Here is a 16189-nt window from a genome sequence, read left to right on the forward strand (position 1 = left end):
ATCAACTCCAATCCAAGCTCTAAATCAATAGCACATCCAATGTCGTCATCATTGACTGTAAATGTTTTGCATTCCTCCCTTAATAAACTCTCCACTCTTCTTTTCTGTTCTGTATTTAGGGGGGAATCTGTTAGATCAACAGGTGGATCCAACTTCCCATCGTTCTCAGCACTCACTTGGTTTACTGTGGTCTGAACATGGTCGCTACTCGAGCCTGCTATTCCAAAGGGAATGGATGAACAAATCTTTTCAAAACGTCCTAACAAAGTACCTTTAGGCAAGACAGAGTCATTTTTGGAAGGATTACACAACAGTAATTTCACACGTCCGGCGTGGTTTGGTTTTACCTCCACAAGCATATCCTGAGTTGATATTCCCAATGCATCGAATTGATGAGATGGGACGAAAAGAGCCTCACAACCAGGCTGGAGTTGTCTGCCTTTGAATGGTACACTAAAGACAATGGATGACTGCTGTGGGACGACAATATTTCGACGTCCTACTTTTACCGTACCAAGCGTTCCATCTTCATTGTCTTTGAGTTCTTTGTAGAGTGCGTTAACTTGTGCTTCATTGGCTGCAGGAAGAGTAAGTCTGAGCAGATCAATTGCATTATTACTATGGACAGTTTGTAACAAATGTTGTATGACATTGTATCCCAATATTGGTTCATTGCTCGATACACTAGTGACAAGGAAAGGCACCTGAACAGCATTACAATGTTCTGATAATTTCATCATAACAGTTACACCACCTTCAACAGGTATATCTGAACCAGATGCAGACACTAATGAAACATCTTTTAACTGCAAAAAGTCTTCAACATTCTTTACATGCGTATACAATTCAGGAAAATGATTACCAATCCATGACTTGTTCATAAGGGAGACTTGAGCCCCCGTATCCCATAACACTTTTACAGGTTTCTCATTCAAAAATAAACATACATGACATGGTTTACTAACAAGTTTGACAAGATTAGGCCTAATGTTATTAACTTTGCCTTTTATTTCCTTTACTTCATATTTCTCAAATTTGTGGTGATGCTCTAGACAGTTATTGGGACAACTTTCTTGTTGGGCCGCCCTTTGTTCCTCTAGGTCGACCCGCTGCTGTTTCCCGAGAGCTTGAACTTCTTGCTTGGACACTCCTGTCGACGATGTCCAGATCCACCGCAGTTCCAACAATGATTGCAACGCTTGCCGACAGACTGGCAATCTGTACAGGATCGTGGTCCGCTTCGTGAAGGTGTTGGTTGAGCCTTTGCTGTGTTCAGAGATTGTTCAACCATCTTCTTCAATGCTGTCATGTCGATCCTTAGCGACTTAATTTCACTGGCAAAATCATTATTTACTTCCTCTTTCACAGCATTGATTTCCAATGAGTTAGAATTGATTTGAAACACTGAATGTTTGGATTGCAGTTTGTTATGTCTTTCACTCTCTTGTATGGTAATTTGGTTCAGTTCATGCATTAACGTTGCATCTGTTATTTTCACATTGTCCAAATGTGCTTTCATCTCATGACGCAGTGTTGTATCTCTTAGTCCAGTGTAGACGGTCTGTCTAAAGAGTCTAGCCACCAGTTCTGGACTGTATTTGAGTTCATGGCTATCCTCCTGTGATGCAAAAAGGATTCGGTTACGTAGATCCATAACCCTCAGGAGAAAATCGTTCGGAGTTTCCTTTGGATTGTGGGTGGCACTAGTCTATTCACTGTAATTCGGATGCATTCTTTTCTGCATAGTGTCCCCTAAGGATGCTTCTAAGGGTTGCCAAATTTATGTCTGGCCTTCCGTCTTAGTAGCTGCGCAGGCTTGACGATGGGACTACTGCCTTTATTACACCATCTATTATGTCCACATCCGAGTATCCCTTCTGTTTACCCGTTTCAATTTGTCAAATTAAGCTGGTATACGAAATCCCTGATTTGCAATCCACTTGCCCACTGATCTTAAAATCCTTATGTAATTTCACTGCTGATGGACTTTCAGTCGTTGTACTTGCTGGTTCATTAGAGGCTTCTTTTTTCACGGTTTTGTCTGCTGATGTGCCAGGACTCTCTAATGGAAATTTCACAGCTAACAATGTTGTTTGTGCTTAGTCACCCTCCATTTCCTTCATAAACAATCTGTCGGCTTGCATCGCCACCTTGAAACGGCCCTTCGAAGAATCCACTGGCTCCCCAAATTCCTTCAGAATTTCTGCCAGGACTTCTAATGGCGCCATCATTAGCTTTGCTCTCATCTCCAGCATCGATCTCCTCTGTTATGTTTTCTGACATCACGGGATCCCGGACGAGCCCCCAAAATGTTACCCCAGTCCTGATGCTAAAAACAAGAAGAGGAGAATTCTGTAGTTACATTTATTAAGCGGGTTTCAGCAGATATAAGAGTTAAAACCTATCACCCCGTATTCCGGACTTCCACGCTGAAGTTATCTCCCTTGCTACATTACATATCAGTCAACAAAAAAGGGGGGGGGTGTCTGAAACCCCAATAACTACCCGTCACACTTATTAATTCATAACACATCATCAAACTTACGATGTAGCTTTGGCATTATGACTAAGGTGTTTTTTTCAAACACATGAAAAAATCTCATTAAAAATTTCCTGTACTCTAAAGAATGTTGGAGTTAAAAGATAATGTCTAATACTTTTTGTTTTAACGACTGTTTCCATCTGGACACTTTAACACTGTCCCGAATAATCATGCTAGTGCCAAGGTGGCATCATTTATTGCACCCGTCTAAGCTGCATGTATCGAAAAATATTCAAAATGCCATATGAATAGACCATTGGTTAAGGAGTCTAAAAAAATATGCTCTCTAGACAATAGTCTATCATTTGGTATATATGGGTTTTTACAAAACTGCATCTTAAGCGGGTGTAAACTTGCCACCTTGGCACTGACATAATTATCAAGCACAGTGTTCGTCCTTTAAAATTATCTAAGTTGTATATATTCAGAAAAGCAAAATACTTATTGTTTAAAGAGTAAACCTTCTACATGTATCTACACGATGATGTTTTTTTGTGATCGGCTTCGGCCGATCACTGTTGTCTCCATGAGGCATCCGGCAAATGCTTCCACGTGCGCACACATTTCGCTTGCATAAGTAGTTCTTTTAAAAACTTGAAGTTTGGTTTAGTATTTATATTACATTTTACTCAGTTTTATTTCAATTCATTTACCTTAAGAGATGCAAACATACATAAAATACAGTTCGACCTGTTAATTCAAGAATGCACATTTTGTCTCACGCGTAAGAATTTCGATCGAAAGATTCATTCAGTAATGCAGTTGACCTCGATGAACTGACCTCAATCATAAGAAGATGCTCCATGAACTGACCTCGATCTATTGATGTTGCATAGCAGTAGCTAGGAAGACGGCTAGATTTATAAACAAGGTTACGTTTGAATGCGACCTCAATAGCAAGATATGATGGCATTCAATGTTTTTCAGTCGCATTAAATTATTTTAATACAACTCTTTCTTTGTAAACGTGTTAATGCTATTTGAAGAGCCCTACTTAGTATTCTGAAGAAGAAGAAGATGGATTAACATTTAATAATTACGTTAAAAATATTAAACTAGACAAGAAGTTTACGAACGGCTTTCCCCAAATTTATTTCAAAATTAAATTTATTGACGGTTTATAATGATGAAATTATGGTCTACAGATTCAAAATATTCTATATTTTGTAAAAATACAGTACTTTTTTAATTATTTTACATCAAACTGATCATGTTGATTGCTTCTAGCGATTAAAACAAAATACAGGAGACAAGTGTCTAAAAAATAAACACACAACAGTGCTGCCTTTATAAATTCAAAAAATAGAAAATGTATAATCAAACAAATTAACAAGATATCAGATTAATCTGGAAATTCCAGGAGAAAAGTATTTTTTAAACAACCACATTTATTGCTAATTAAAGAGAGGATGTCTTTCTATCACTTCGATAATTATGACAAATAGAATGGAAAAGTATGCTTTTCCTTGTTAGTAAAAAATGGTTCACATAAACTCTACATCTACCAGCCAATCCTCCTATATACTTTTTAATGTCATTTATCTAAACATATATATAAATATTTTTTTAAGGAAGTGATCTCGTGTTTTAACGAAACTGATGAACGGGAAATAACTCTTTGATGTTCAGAAAGTATTGCATGTACATATGTTCTTATCTTGGTTTATGTGGTTGAAAAGGACATTATCAAATCGTCTTGCTTTTAATATTGTTGAGGAAACAAATGTTTTACATTTCTGAACGTTTACACGTAAGACAAAGAGAATTTTAAACATTGACAACTTCCAAGTAAATACAAACATTTGGTGGACTAAATAGCAGCAGCTGCCATCTAGGCCGAGTCAAGCTCCCAAATAGTTATCAAAATGGATCGCTAAATACGGATTCAATTAAGAAAAATCGATAATTTTAGATTGATTTTTGCTCATTTAATTGTCAGCACAAAGAAGAAAGATGTTGCTATTCTGTGAAACATTAGACCTTGTATAAATGATCACACGTTCAACTGAAAATAAAATAAAATTCAAATTTTGACAGTCATTTCATTTATTAAACACAATGGGGACACTGAATTTAATAAAACTAAAGAGGAAAAATTCTCTGACGTTCAAAGCTATTCACTCAACAATTAATGTCCAATTTCAACAAACCTATATTTATGATTACGAAACATACATATTCCTTTAAAAAGTCAAAAATTATTTCCTTGGTGATCATGAAACACAAAGTCAGTATTTGAAAAAAAATCCTTTACGTATTGTCAAGGAAATTGTTTTCCAATTTTTTGGTTACTGCTTATAAAAAAAATAAGAGAATTATTTCGTTTACAAGTGTCTGAAATGCAACTCCCTGAGTCAGTGGGCAAATCAAGGTAGATATGATAATACAAACATTATGCATATTTAAAATGTATCAGATTTTTTCTTCAATGTTAAATATCTGACCAGTGTGCAACTATTGTAAGGACATACTTTCTATTAATCACTACAATTCCTTTGATGAAAATTGTCTTTATGTTAAGTAACCTAAATAAAACCTGCTGGGCTCTGGTGAAATCTTACAAATGAACAATTGAATAATGTAAAAAAATTACATGCAAGAAGGAGGCCATTAAAATATTCAACACGCATCCTCATAAATAAGGTTCCTTTAAATATAAGGTGATAAAACTTCAAGTTTGCAGCCCGTCTTATGAACGACTTTATAATCATGTTAAAGATAGGTATGATACAAGAAGTCTGAATTTAAATACAAGTATGTTCTTGTCATATCAAAATGTTGCGAGGATCTCTATACTTTAAATTATCTGCTAATCACTACATGTATAATGAGATAAAGTTTACTACGTCACATTATATGAAATTGACCTTAATGCAGGTTTTACTTTCAATACTAGGGTAGAATCATAAAAGATGTCTTTGAAATCGTTATTATCAAGTTACAACCGTACACTGTCAAATGATGATGATCTGTATCGAAAAATAACTTTTCATCAATTTTATTGGGATTTTTAATGTCGTCAGAGCAATTCATAACTTCTTAAAAGTTATCCTCTTTTTTTGCATAAACAGGTCAAGATACGAAACACCGTGCTTATGTAAGAGGAGAATTCTGTAGACAAGGGGTGTTTTCCCATGAACAGTGGAAACACAGAACTGTAACAAGACGAAATGTGTAAAATAAAGTATGCACATGTATTTAAACTTCAAAATAAGAACCAAATAATATATGACACAGCATAAGAAGAAATAAATACCATAACGCATCATCGTACTTTGGATGCGGCATTTATAATTAGAACTTAACAACATTTGAATTCAATATTAAACGCTTTTAACTAGTGACCTGGTTTTTAAGAAAAGCCAAAATAGAATCTAATATTAATGAGTGGGCTTTCGAGGCACTTGAAGACACTAGTAGTTTGGATGAACATTACAAAGTCTTTTATAATCATGTAAGTATCTACTTAAAGGGGCATGGTCACGATTTTGGTCGAAAATTATTTTTCCAATTTTCATTTTACAATGCTTCAGTAAGGCATTTTTAATATGCAACGAACATTTTGAATGTTATTTGTTTAGTTATAAGCGAGTTACAGAGCTTACAATTCTACGCTATGTAAACACAGGTTTAGTTTCACACAGGATATTGAAAGTCCGTGCCTACTTCATGTATTTTATTGTGAAAGTAGTTCTCGTGTCCCAAGCACTTAGTAAAACCAGTTCAAGGTCGATTGCGTCTACAACCATGTCAGCCTCTTTAAAATTAATAAAAAAAAATCGAATATAATTTGAAATCAAAATAAAGCTTTTCTAACCTCTAGATTTTTATCATATTGATGCAGTTTGACTATATATGGTTTAACATTGTATTATACTGAATGTCTTAATTTCAAAGAAAACTTAACTGCTTTTATATTGGAATGATGTAAATACTATGGCGAACCGTACGCGCATAATTTACGCGCATGTAACAATTCGTTGTGTTACCCGTTGCCAAGTGTGTTGCTAATGCTGAGGGTAATAGAATGGATCATCAACTGCGACTTAACCAATCAGATATTAGTATATTACATGAAAGTATAATAATGTTTGTTATTTTCATTCAGTGATATTTAAGGTGAGAATCTGTAATGGATATATGCAGTTCTGTATGAAAAAAATATCTGGGAGTTTCGAGGCCATTGAATTTCATTGTTGATTTACCTTGGGCAGTCCGATTTGGAAGGAAATAGGTACTGTAATCAATAGTAATGGTCTGAAATTAAGAAGTTCGCTAATATCGGAATGTCACAGGTAAAATAAGGAACACTTATTGTCTTTGGTGACTATTACTGTAAACTGGCTTGAGTGTATCATTTTTAGGAGATAATTTAATTCAGAAGGAAATTCTGCGGGACTAAATGTTTGCAATGCAAAAGTCTTTAATAAAACACTGATCCATCATTATGAAATTTAAGTGTTTGCCCCAAGATAATTAATCAAAGGACTTTAAATTACGTGAGTAATCTTAGTATGGTTACATTGATTATCAAATAAAAATATACGAGTTAACATTTTGAAATATGATTAATCTTTTTTCTCCAAATGGCATCGCAGTTGGAATTTTAAGCTTTACAATCTAAAATGTCAATATTTTGTTATGTATTTACGAGTCTACAAATACAACAAATTAAAAAAAAAATATTACCCTTTAAACTTCATGACACAATAATTATACTTTAAAAGCAATAAAGAATAGTACAACAATACAGAAATATCAAACAGTATAAAACTCAATGTGCTAGGATTATCGTTTTTTTTTACTTTATTTATTGGATTTTCCCCCCGGAAAATGATACTTATAGCGGGTAGTGTTAATAACCTTTACACTCTCTTTTTTTAGGCATTCAGTGTTTGTAGAAAATAACCAAATAAAATCTCTTTTAAATAATTTGAGAAGTAAATATATATAAACAAATTCAAATAATTTCAAGTGTTTTTTTTTTGTTATAAATTACATATGCATAAACATCAATCAGAACATAAGAAAATCTCATTTCCAAATTCACACTTTTTAAAATAATTAATTATGCACTTTACAGCCGATAATGAACCTTGTTTTTTAGGGAATTCCAGGACCATCAAGAAACAAGTCGGAGCCCTCGAACCACTTAGCTACTTGTTACAAAAAGGGTCAAATTTTCAAACAAGACACTTAAAGTTCTCGACACTGTTTTTTTTTTGTAAAAATATTACAAGTTTTCAAGAAATAAACAATACAGAATTATTTGAAGGACAGAATTTTTTACTCTACTCACTCGAAAGTGTTGAATAGTGTTTTGCTGTTAAAGGTTATGAAGCAGTTTTAGACAGGTCAAATTTTGTAAACTGATAAAAAAAAACGAACAATAAATCCCAGTCAAATGTGTGTCTTTATTATTTATATACATGCAACTCCATTTTTTAAAATATTGATTTATATATTTATATTTCAAGAATTATTGAAATTTTGACTGAATACAACAGAGTCTGTGTCATCTGTTTCATATTTGGATATTTTACTGGAAATATACATTGATGGTAACCTAACAACAAAACACTATGATAAACGCGACGACTTCAATTTGTCTAAAGTCAACTTTCCTTACTTATGTAGCAATATACCTTCAAAACCTGCGTATGGTGTTTTTGTCACTCAGTTGATTCGATACGCAAGGACATGCTCTTCGTATGAACAGTTTCTAAGACGCAAGCTACTGACAAACAAGTTGATAAAACAGGACTAACAATTAACAGTCTCGCCATTTTTTCGTAAATTTTATGATTTGGATCTATCTATCTATTTGGAGGTCTGTGTTGCTCTGCTTAAATTTGTATTTCGTTTAATGGATGTTTGAGATGATTCACGGTTTGTTATTGTCTTTTTTTTTCATTTAAAGATGCTTCATGATTTTGAGGCTTCGTCCAACATTATATTGTACTTTGAAATTCAAACCGCACGACGTATTTTTATTGTTTTGCTAACACATGTTATCTATCATGCTATCACATTTTATCTTTAACCAAGTACTTACAGTTTTAAAATACATATCATACAAGCCACATACATTTTTAGGAATGAATAATTCTTAATACAATATTAAATTTTAGGCAAAATGTAGCTAAAGTCGTCGTTGTTGAATTTTAAAGTATTATCCTATCTGAGAGACCGATCAAACTGTAAAAGAAATGATGAAATTCAATATGTTAAAAACAAATATTAATCTTTAACTCATATCAGAAAACATTTACAAACCATCTAAGATAAGCATGGAACACCTCGTTTTTCCTTTTTCTTTCTTTGAAATGAAAATTACCTTGAAAATTTGTTTTAAAATATTCCAACTTAATCTATGTCTAACAAGTTATAGCAAACACTTAAAAAATTATATACAATTATTTAAATGTTTTGTTTGTGCTGATTATTTCACGAATTATCAATACTTTTTTTATATTTCTATTGTTTCCTTTCTCATAGAGTCCTATGTCAGAGAATTAAATCACAAATTACGTTCATTTGTTAATCAACCTTTTAATGGTATGTACGGATTCCTTTCCACAGTATTTCTTCAATTTTTAAATTTAATGGGATTACAAACAAACTTATTATGCCTCAAAAATATTGCTTCAAATTATTTTAATTTTTAAGCCTATTTGATTCTTCTACTCTAAGAATTAGACTCCGCCTACAATATATAAAACAACCAATAATATACTCAATGACTAAACCTCACTCTAGATTTTCTTATACGTATATAAATACAATATTTTTGAAGACAAGAGTTCAGTATTTGTCATCCATTACTGAGGATACCCAGGGAACCATCCCAAAAATTCCAACTAGAAACAATACGTTGCACTGTCTATAGCAAGGTGAGATGAGTGTTTTTCTGTTGCATGATTAATTTGTATTTTACAAAAGACATAACATTTTAGGCAATAGATGAAACATCAAGAATATCATCAATGATTTATCAATTTATAATCACATCAGGAATCTTTGTTAACAAGAATAATTTGTATTTAATTCATCTAATTAATTAATTTAATTAATAATTTGTATGGCCTGAAATGTCCAATGTCTTTTATAATACAAAATGTCCTTGGTTTTGACATAGCTGGCCTACACTGTGTAATAAATACGCGTATTAAAGAGAACCGATTGACCTTGGCCATTTTTTTGTATTGATATACCCGAGAAGAAGATCTCTGTTTCAAAAAATATATTAAGGATATAATTTTAAGAATGTTAATCCTTTTTAAGAATCAAAATAAAATATGATACATGTATTAGTAGTTAGTTTTTTTAACACATAGCCTACAGACGGATGTATTGGAAACATCCATATTGTTACATACTTTTTTTCAATTAAATACAACCTAATATTAATTAAATAATATCATTTCACAATTTTGGGTTCTAACAGGTGAACGCAATTGGTTTAAATGACAACTATTTACCCTCAAGCCATGAGTTCGCAACCTTGAACTTTTACTTGGTTTACCTATATAAGACATTAACACTGTATTTTATTGTCAAGCACTGTGTAATTTAAATACTACGAATTCAAAACGGCATTTGTATTGTGTTAATATCATATACGAGATACTTTCAGTGATATTGAGATCTGAAAGTGTCCCTATCACTTTAATAAATGTATCATGTTTGGTTAAATATCTGACATAGAACCTGTATTTTAAACAAAAATAAGATTAAAAAAAACATAACTAGTCTTCCACTTAAAAAAAATGTTTACTGTTTATTTCATTTTAGATGAAATTGCTGATATGGTTGTCACTTATTGCCATCGTTAATGCTGCCAGTACAGTTGTTCGCATGAATCGTGACCTGAACGGTGCTTTGAGTATAGTAGAACGCAACAAGGATAGTTCCAACCAAGAAGTTGCAAGATTAGTATATAACCATCTAACAAGCACCTATCCAAATCGTAACTGGTTCGTATTGGTATACGATGACGTGTACGGCAATGACGACCATCAAATAAGTAAATGTGGAGGGGGGCACGCTTTCCGGTTCAACGGTTTCAACATAATGATTGCAAGCAGTTCAAGTGATGCGCCATCGATGTCATTTTCAAATGCACGATCCATACTGAATTCACCAAGAATAATCAGCCACAGTGGATTTTGGGGAGAAAACCACTACTATGAAGCCATGGACGTACTGAGTTCGATTAGCCATTACGTTGACTGTCACAATTATTCTGGTATTGCTGTAATTAAACAATGGGCACATATTGCAGTAGAGGCTAGCTGGAGTCGTTTTTTATCGGTCAACCGTTATCCATTTACCATGGTAATTTTCAGTTAAGCAGTTTACCTGTACTTTCCATCTACAATAACCACAATGCAAAGTTTGTATTGGTTTTGTATTAAAGAAATAAAAACTGAAAATGCAAAATTATAGAAAATGTCAACGCTCCTTAAATAACTTATTCTATTGTGAATTGGGATCTGACGTAGATGATACGAAGCTGTCTTCATATTTTTTTTTTACCTTTCTAAATATATCATATAATCAATGTATATATTCTGCTCTTCCAAATGATATAATAAAACAATAATCGACTCTACTACACTTTTTCTTTGAATGTTAAGTCGCATTCTGTAACAGTAAGGTAGGAGACTTGCGACAATTCATGTATTATCCCTTTATCGAAGCCAAGAAAGAATTGAAATCTAATCAACAGAGTGATCGCAGTTTGAGTGAAAGAGCGAGTTCACTTAGTACACATGTTATATCCACCTCTAAATGTAGGGCGCACTTGATTAAGCTTAATGTGGTGTACACCGGTATACAACGGTGTAAAAATTTTGTATTGTACATCAAATCCACTTCAATGGTGTAGTGTACATGGTGTAGGGAAGTAAAAAATGAATATGACGGAAAAGGGTGCAGTTTTAACAAAGAATCTGCTATTTTGCGACAATTAATATGGTTTTTTTTAATAACGTTATAAATGCAATAAAATATACACACATTTCAAATGTAATGGCTTTCATACAAAAGACAACTTTTTAATCCGTTACATTACTTAAAAGCATTTTCCAAGTTTCCATCATAACATTCGTCCGGCACATTGGTTTCAGTGCTACACCCAACAACACATGCCCCTGACTCGGTGTAGAAAAGTGTACACCCGGTGTACACCTAAACGCTACACCTTTGCACTTGATTTACAAAAGTGTACACGGTGTACACCTTTTGGTGAAATCAATCGCGCCCATAGTGACAGATCACATCACTATCTTTGTCTTTGCTTTCGTATCTCGAAAGAATCTCCAAACCTTGTGCGAAACCCGAAACGTGTCTTCAAACCCCATGAAACCTTAAATTTTGAGTTTAATATAAAATACCACAGAGTAGGGGTGATACATAGTCTGTCAGAAAATATTTATGCAGAACAGTTACATTAGACAATTGTTAATATCATTGTTGATAAAAATAAACAAACCTGGGAATGAAGTGCATTTGTGATATATGAAAGGGAAAATAGCCAAGATAACTTCCTTCACACTTAATCATTCTTTTAACACCAAAAAACAAAATGAAAACAATTTTCTTATGGAGATTTTATAATGACAAATGGTGACATCTTTTGTTCCATTCGGCAGTCACTCGGAATACCTCGCACAATTTTTCAACTTTATCATCCGGGTCTGTTGCAGAAAAGAAATCCAAGTAGGGATAACTTTTTTTCGCCGTGTATTGAAAACCTGATTAGCTAGATGGGCGTTTAAAAGACGAAATCTTAAAAAATCTCATGGTATTGAGTGAACATCGATCGATCCCCTAGGAATTTATGAATATCAAGTAATTAAGCAAAATGTGAATCGAGGATATCTTGGGACAGAGTATAGAAACTAGGCTGGGATGCTGCCAATTTATTTTTCTTAATAAATCTGTAGGTTTAGTCTTTTTGGTTCTTAGTGCTCGCTTCGCTCAGATATCTCTGGATTAAAAAATATATATCTGGATATCTTTCCATTTTGACAATTTATTGTTATTCAATATTTGTTAGATTAAATGCACCTCCTCCATTAAGTAAAATATTTATCTTTACAAAAAATGTACCGAGAAAAAGGCATTAGGAAGGAATAAAATAAATATATAAAACGATCTGTATTAAAAAAAAGCAAAAATACTTGACGGTTATGATATTTAAAACAACATACGACGGTTTTTATATTAACATACTGTCTTTATGTTCCGTTATATTTTCAAAAAATCTTTGTCTGGATAATGTAAAAAAATTCTATGTATATTAAAAAGCGTCTCTTGACATTATACATTTTCCCAAGTCAAGGGTTTCTGATTCGCACTACATAAACCCTTGACCGAATAGGTAGAGTTTGACGGGGTTAGAAACCTCGCATGCTGGTTGGTGTCATACAAGTTTGCATGATCAAATAAGAAACGTTGTTTAAATAATGATGTTAATTGTGAATTGATCAATGTTGAACCATTGTCAAATAAATTTGAGACGGAATAGTAAGTATTTGACTTACTGGTATCGGGTTTTATTCCGAATGGATCTATATTTTCTACGAATTTGATTTTGTTCATGGGAGCAGCCATATTGCTATACGTTTCTGTTTATAAAACATTCTCTGATTGGTCAGAACAAGAGATCACAAAGGTTTAAAAATGAGTCTCATAACTGCAGCGGTGTGTGCATACAAATTGAGTAACGCGTGTTAAGATATAATCGTTACATGGTTTGTAGTTCACCCCGTACAGTTTAGACGTGGTCAGTAATATGGAATATTCGTAAAAACCATTTAAAGTCAACTACAAACCAAGTAACTAATGATACCTTATTCTCAAGAAAGTAAAGATACACTTTATGATATCAATATGTTTATATACTAATAAATAAATTAATCATGTATTGTACAATTTAGTCTTAGTCGGGCTTTGTTGTAAGTTTGCTGAAATTGCTGGCTTTAGGATTGCAAATTGTCAGTGTTTCAATGAATAGCACAATTGCAAAAGTAAAAAAAAACCGAACAGCGTCAAAGTAGAAGCTTCCCTTATTGCCAAAAAGTTACACAGAGAGTCATGTTTTGTCAAATAGGTTGGGTTTTATATTTGCAAATAAATTAAGCGATTTTTTTTTTATCATTATTGACTGTTTTAAAACAAAGGCAATGCAGTTTGGCACATACATGTACAATGCGCATGGAATTTTATGGCCTATTTTATGCATTGGTTCGACGAAAAGAAGAAATAAATTTATAGCGCTTGTTTCAAAATTCAATGCACTGTTGATTTTAAGGTTGCCGGTCTTTACATCACTATATGCATAATGACATATCAAAAGACCTCGGTTTTCAGTACTTCTGTACTTTAATTATCATTAATTTTCTCGGTTGGCTTAGCAGAGAATGTCTGGCTCCTTGTGAGTAGCCGCCATGAATCTAATCCTGATAAAAACGAGAAAACACAGGTTTCAAGTCTGTTGGTCAAAGGGTGATATATACAGGGTACCCAAGTACACACAAGATGACATTACAAGCACAATGTTAAGGTTTCAACCAGCAGTGGGGATAAGGAAGGTCCTTGGAAGTGTGGTTCCATATAAACATTACAAAACTGATTGATAGAATCTGTTTTAGATACTGATAACTATGGCACACATCACGAAACCGCGGCATCAGATTTTAGACACAGAAGAAGCCGTTCGATAAGTCACATTATTATAACACATTATGTGGAGGAAAACAAATTGAATCTGTGTCCCGGAAGACCTTTACAGAGATATGATTATGCAGGTCCAAAACCAGTGTTATGTGTAGGATCTCCAATTGCATTTACAGCAATGTGTAGAAAATCGCTGGACTCTTATATTACCCCAGTCCTGATGCTAAAAACAAGAAGAGGAGAATTCTGCAGTTACATTTATTTGGCGGGTTTCAGCAGATGTAAGAGTTAAAACCTATCACCCCGTATTCCGGACTTCCACGCTGGAGTTATCTCCCTTGCTACATTACATATCAATCAACAAAAAAAGGGGGGGGGTGGGTGGCTGAAACCCCAATAACTACCCGTCACACACTCTCCTTCAAAATTGAATGTCGCCCCGACATTTACAAAATAAAACACTGAAAATCAAATGTGTTGTCATGACAATCAAAATCACAATTATTCAACTGATCTATGTCATTCAATTTGTAACAGATGTTCTAGTCTTCACACCCAATATGTTTACAATTGGCCAAATTGCAAACGGAGACTTAAAAGAAACAAAGATATGAAACTAAAACACTGAGGTTACAATTCAGAGTAGTATATACTACTTAAAACAGTCTCTTTCATCACCATGTTAATTCTTAAAAACACACTAATAGTAGTAAATACTACTTGAATAGTCTCTATCATCACAAAGTACAGTCTCTGTGTAAACAGAAAAATTAAAACACAACTTTACACAAATATCTCGCAGTCCACTTTAAGGGTTTGTACAAACGATGGTTTTCCCAGTTGGTCATATGTGGGTTTCCTGGGAACTTTAGTTGCTCTTCTTGGTCTGTACCTGTGGTTTTCGGTTCCACTGGAGCCGCTGTTACCTGGGGTATTTGTTTCCGCTAGTTCGTCATGCAAATATGGATCTTCCCCACCATCCAGACCACTTGAACTATGAGCTGACTGGAAACTTTCCGCTGAACTATGTGAAATCAACACAGGTTCCACGGGGTTGTCTGTAGGATTCCTCACTTCAACAACTGAATCTGAAGAGGCACTTCCTGTACTGCACTGCTGCGGAGTGAATGGTGTGACATTAGGATTTAGAGGTATTCCAGTAATCTCAATGAATCCATCGGAATCTGAGAAACTACTGTCAGCGTCATAGACTGGGACGTCTTTTTTGCTGGTTTTCTTTGGTCTGCGGGATTTCCTGTCGTTATCCATGGACTCTATCGATAAAGAGTTGCACTGTCTGAGGAGTTTCCTGTGAAGTCTCCTTATTCCACCCTGTCCGGATCTCTTCCTCACTTCATAAACTGGTGTCTCCTCATTCACCTGCTTCACAACACCATATATATCCTGCTCCCAGAATGATCTTAACTTTCTAGGACCTCCATTCTCTAAAAGGTTCTTCACTAAGACGTGGTCTCCTGGATGTAACCGTGCACTCAAAAGTCCTTTGTCATGTTGTTGTTTTCCCTTTTCAGTCATTTTTCCTGTTTGTTGCGATGCCAATTTGTAAACCTCTTCCATGCGGTCTCTCCACTGAGCCACATATTGAGAATAGGTCTGTTTTGTAGTCGGCTGTTGCAGTTCTGGAAATACCAAGTCAATGGGTAATGTGGGGTGTCGCCCAAACATTAGAAAGAATGGTGACTAACCTGTGGTTTCATTCTTCGTGCAGTTGTAGGCATTAACAACTTTATTCAGATGTGATTTCCAATCCAGTTTTCAAGATGGCTCTAAAGTTCTCAACATCTGTAATAGCGTCCTATTAAAGCGTTCCACTTGTCCATTCCCCTGTGGGTGGTACGGTGTGGTACGAGAGCCTTTGACCCCACAAATTCTTTGCATCTCAAAGAAAAATCTGTTCTCAAATGCACGTCCTTGATCATGGTGTAATCTGCTTGGCATCCC

The 16189-nt window shown here is 34.2% G+C and overlaps 1 long non-coding RNA gene across 1 annotated transcript; it reads left to right on the forward strand.

Moving 5' to 3' along the window:
- The first annotated feature begins 9059 nt into the window (after window positions 1-9059).
- LOC136271684 (uncharacterized) lies at window positions 9060-11156 on the forward strand. The gene is made up of 3 exons (XR_010709623.1): window positions 9060-9100; window positions 9339-9435; window positions 10337-11156. It is a non-coding gene; the product is annotated as an uncharacterized lncRNA (long non-coding RNA).
- The last annotated feature ends 5033 nt before the right edge of the window (window positions 11157-16189 follow it).

The sequence above is a fragment of the Magallana gigas genome, chromosome 9, assembly GCF_963853765.1.
Source record: "Magallana gigas chromosome 9, xbMagGiga1.1, whole genome shotgun sequence".
In the NCBI taxonomy this organism is placed as follows: domain Eukaryota; kingdom Metazoa; phylum Mollusca; class Bivalvia; order Ostreida; family Ostreidae; genus Magallana; species Magallana gigas.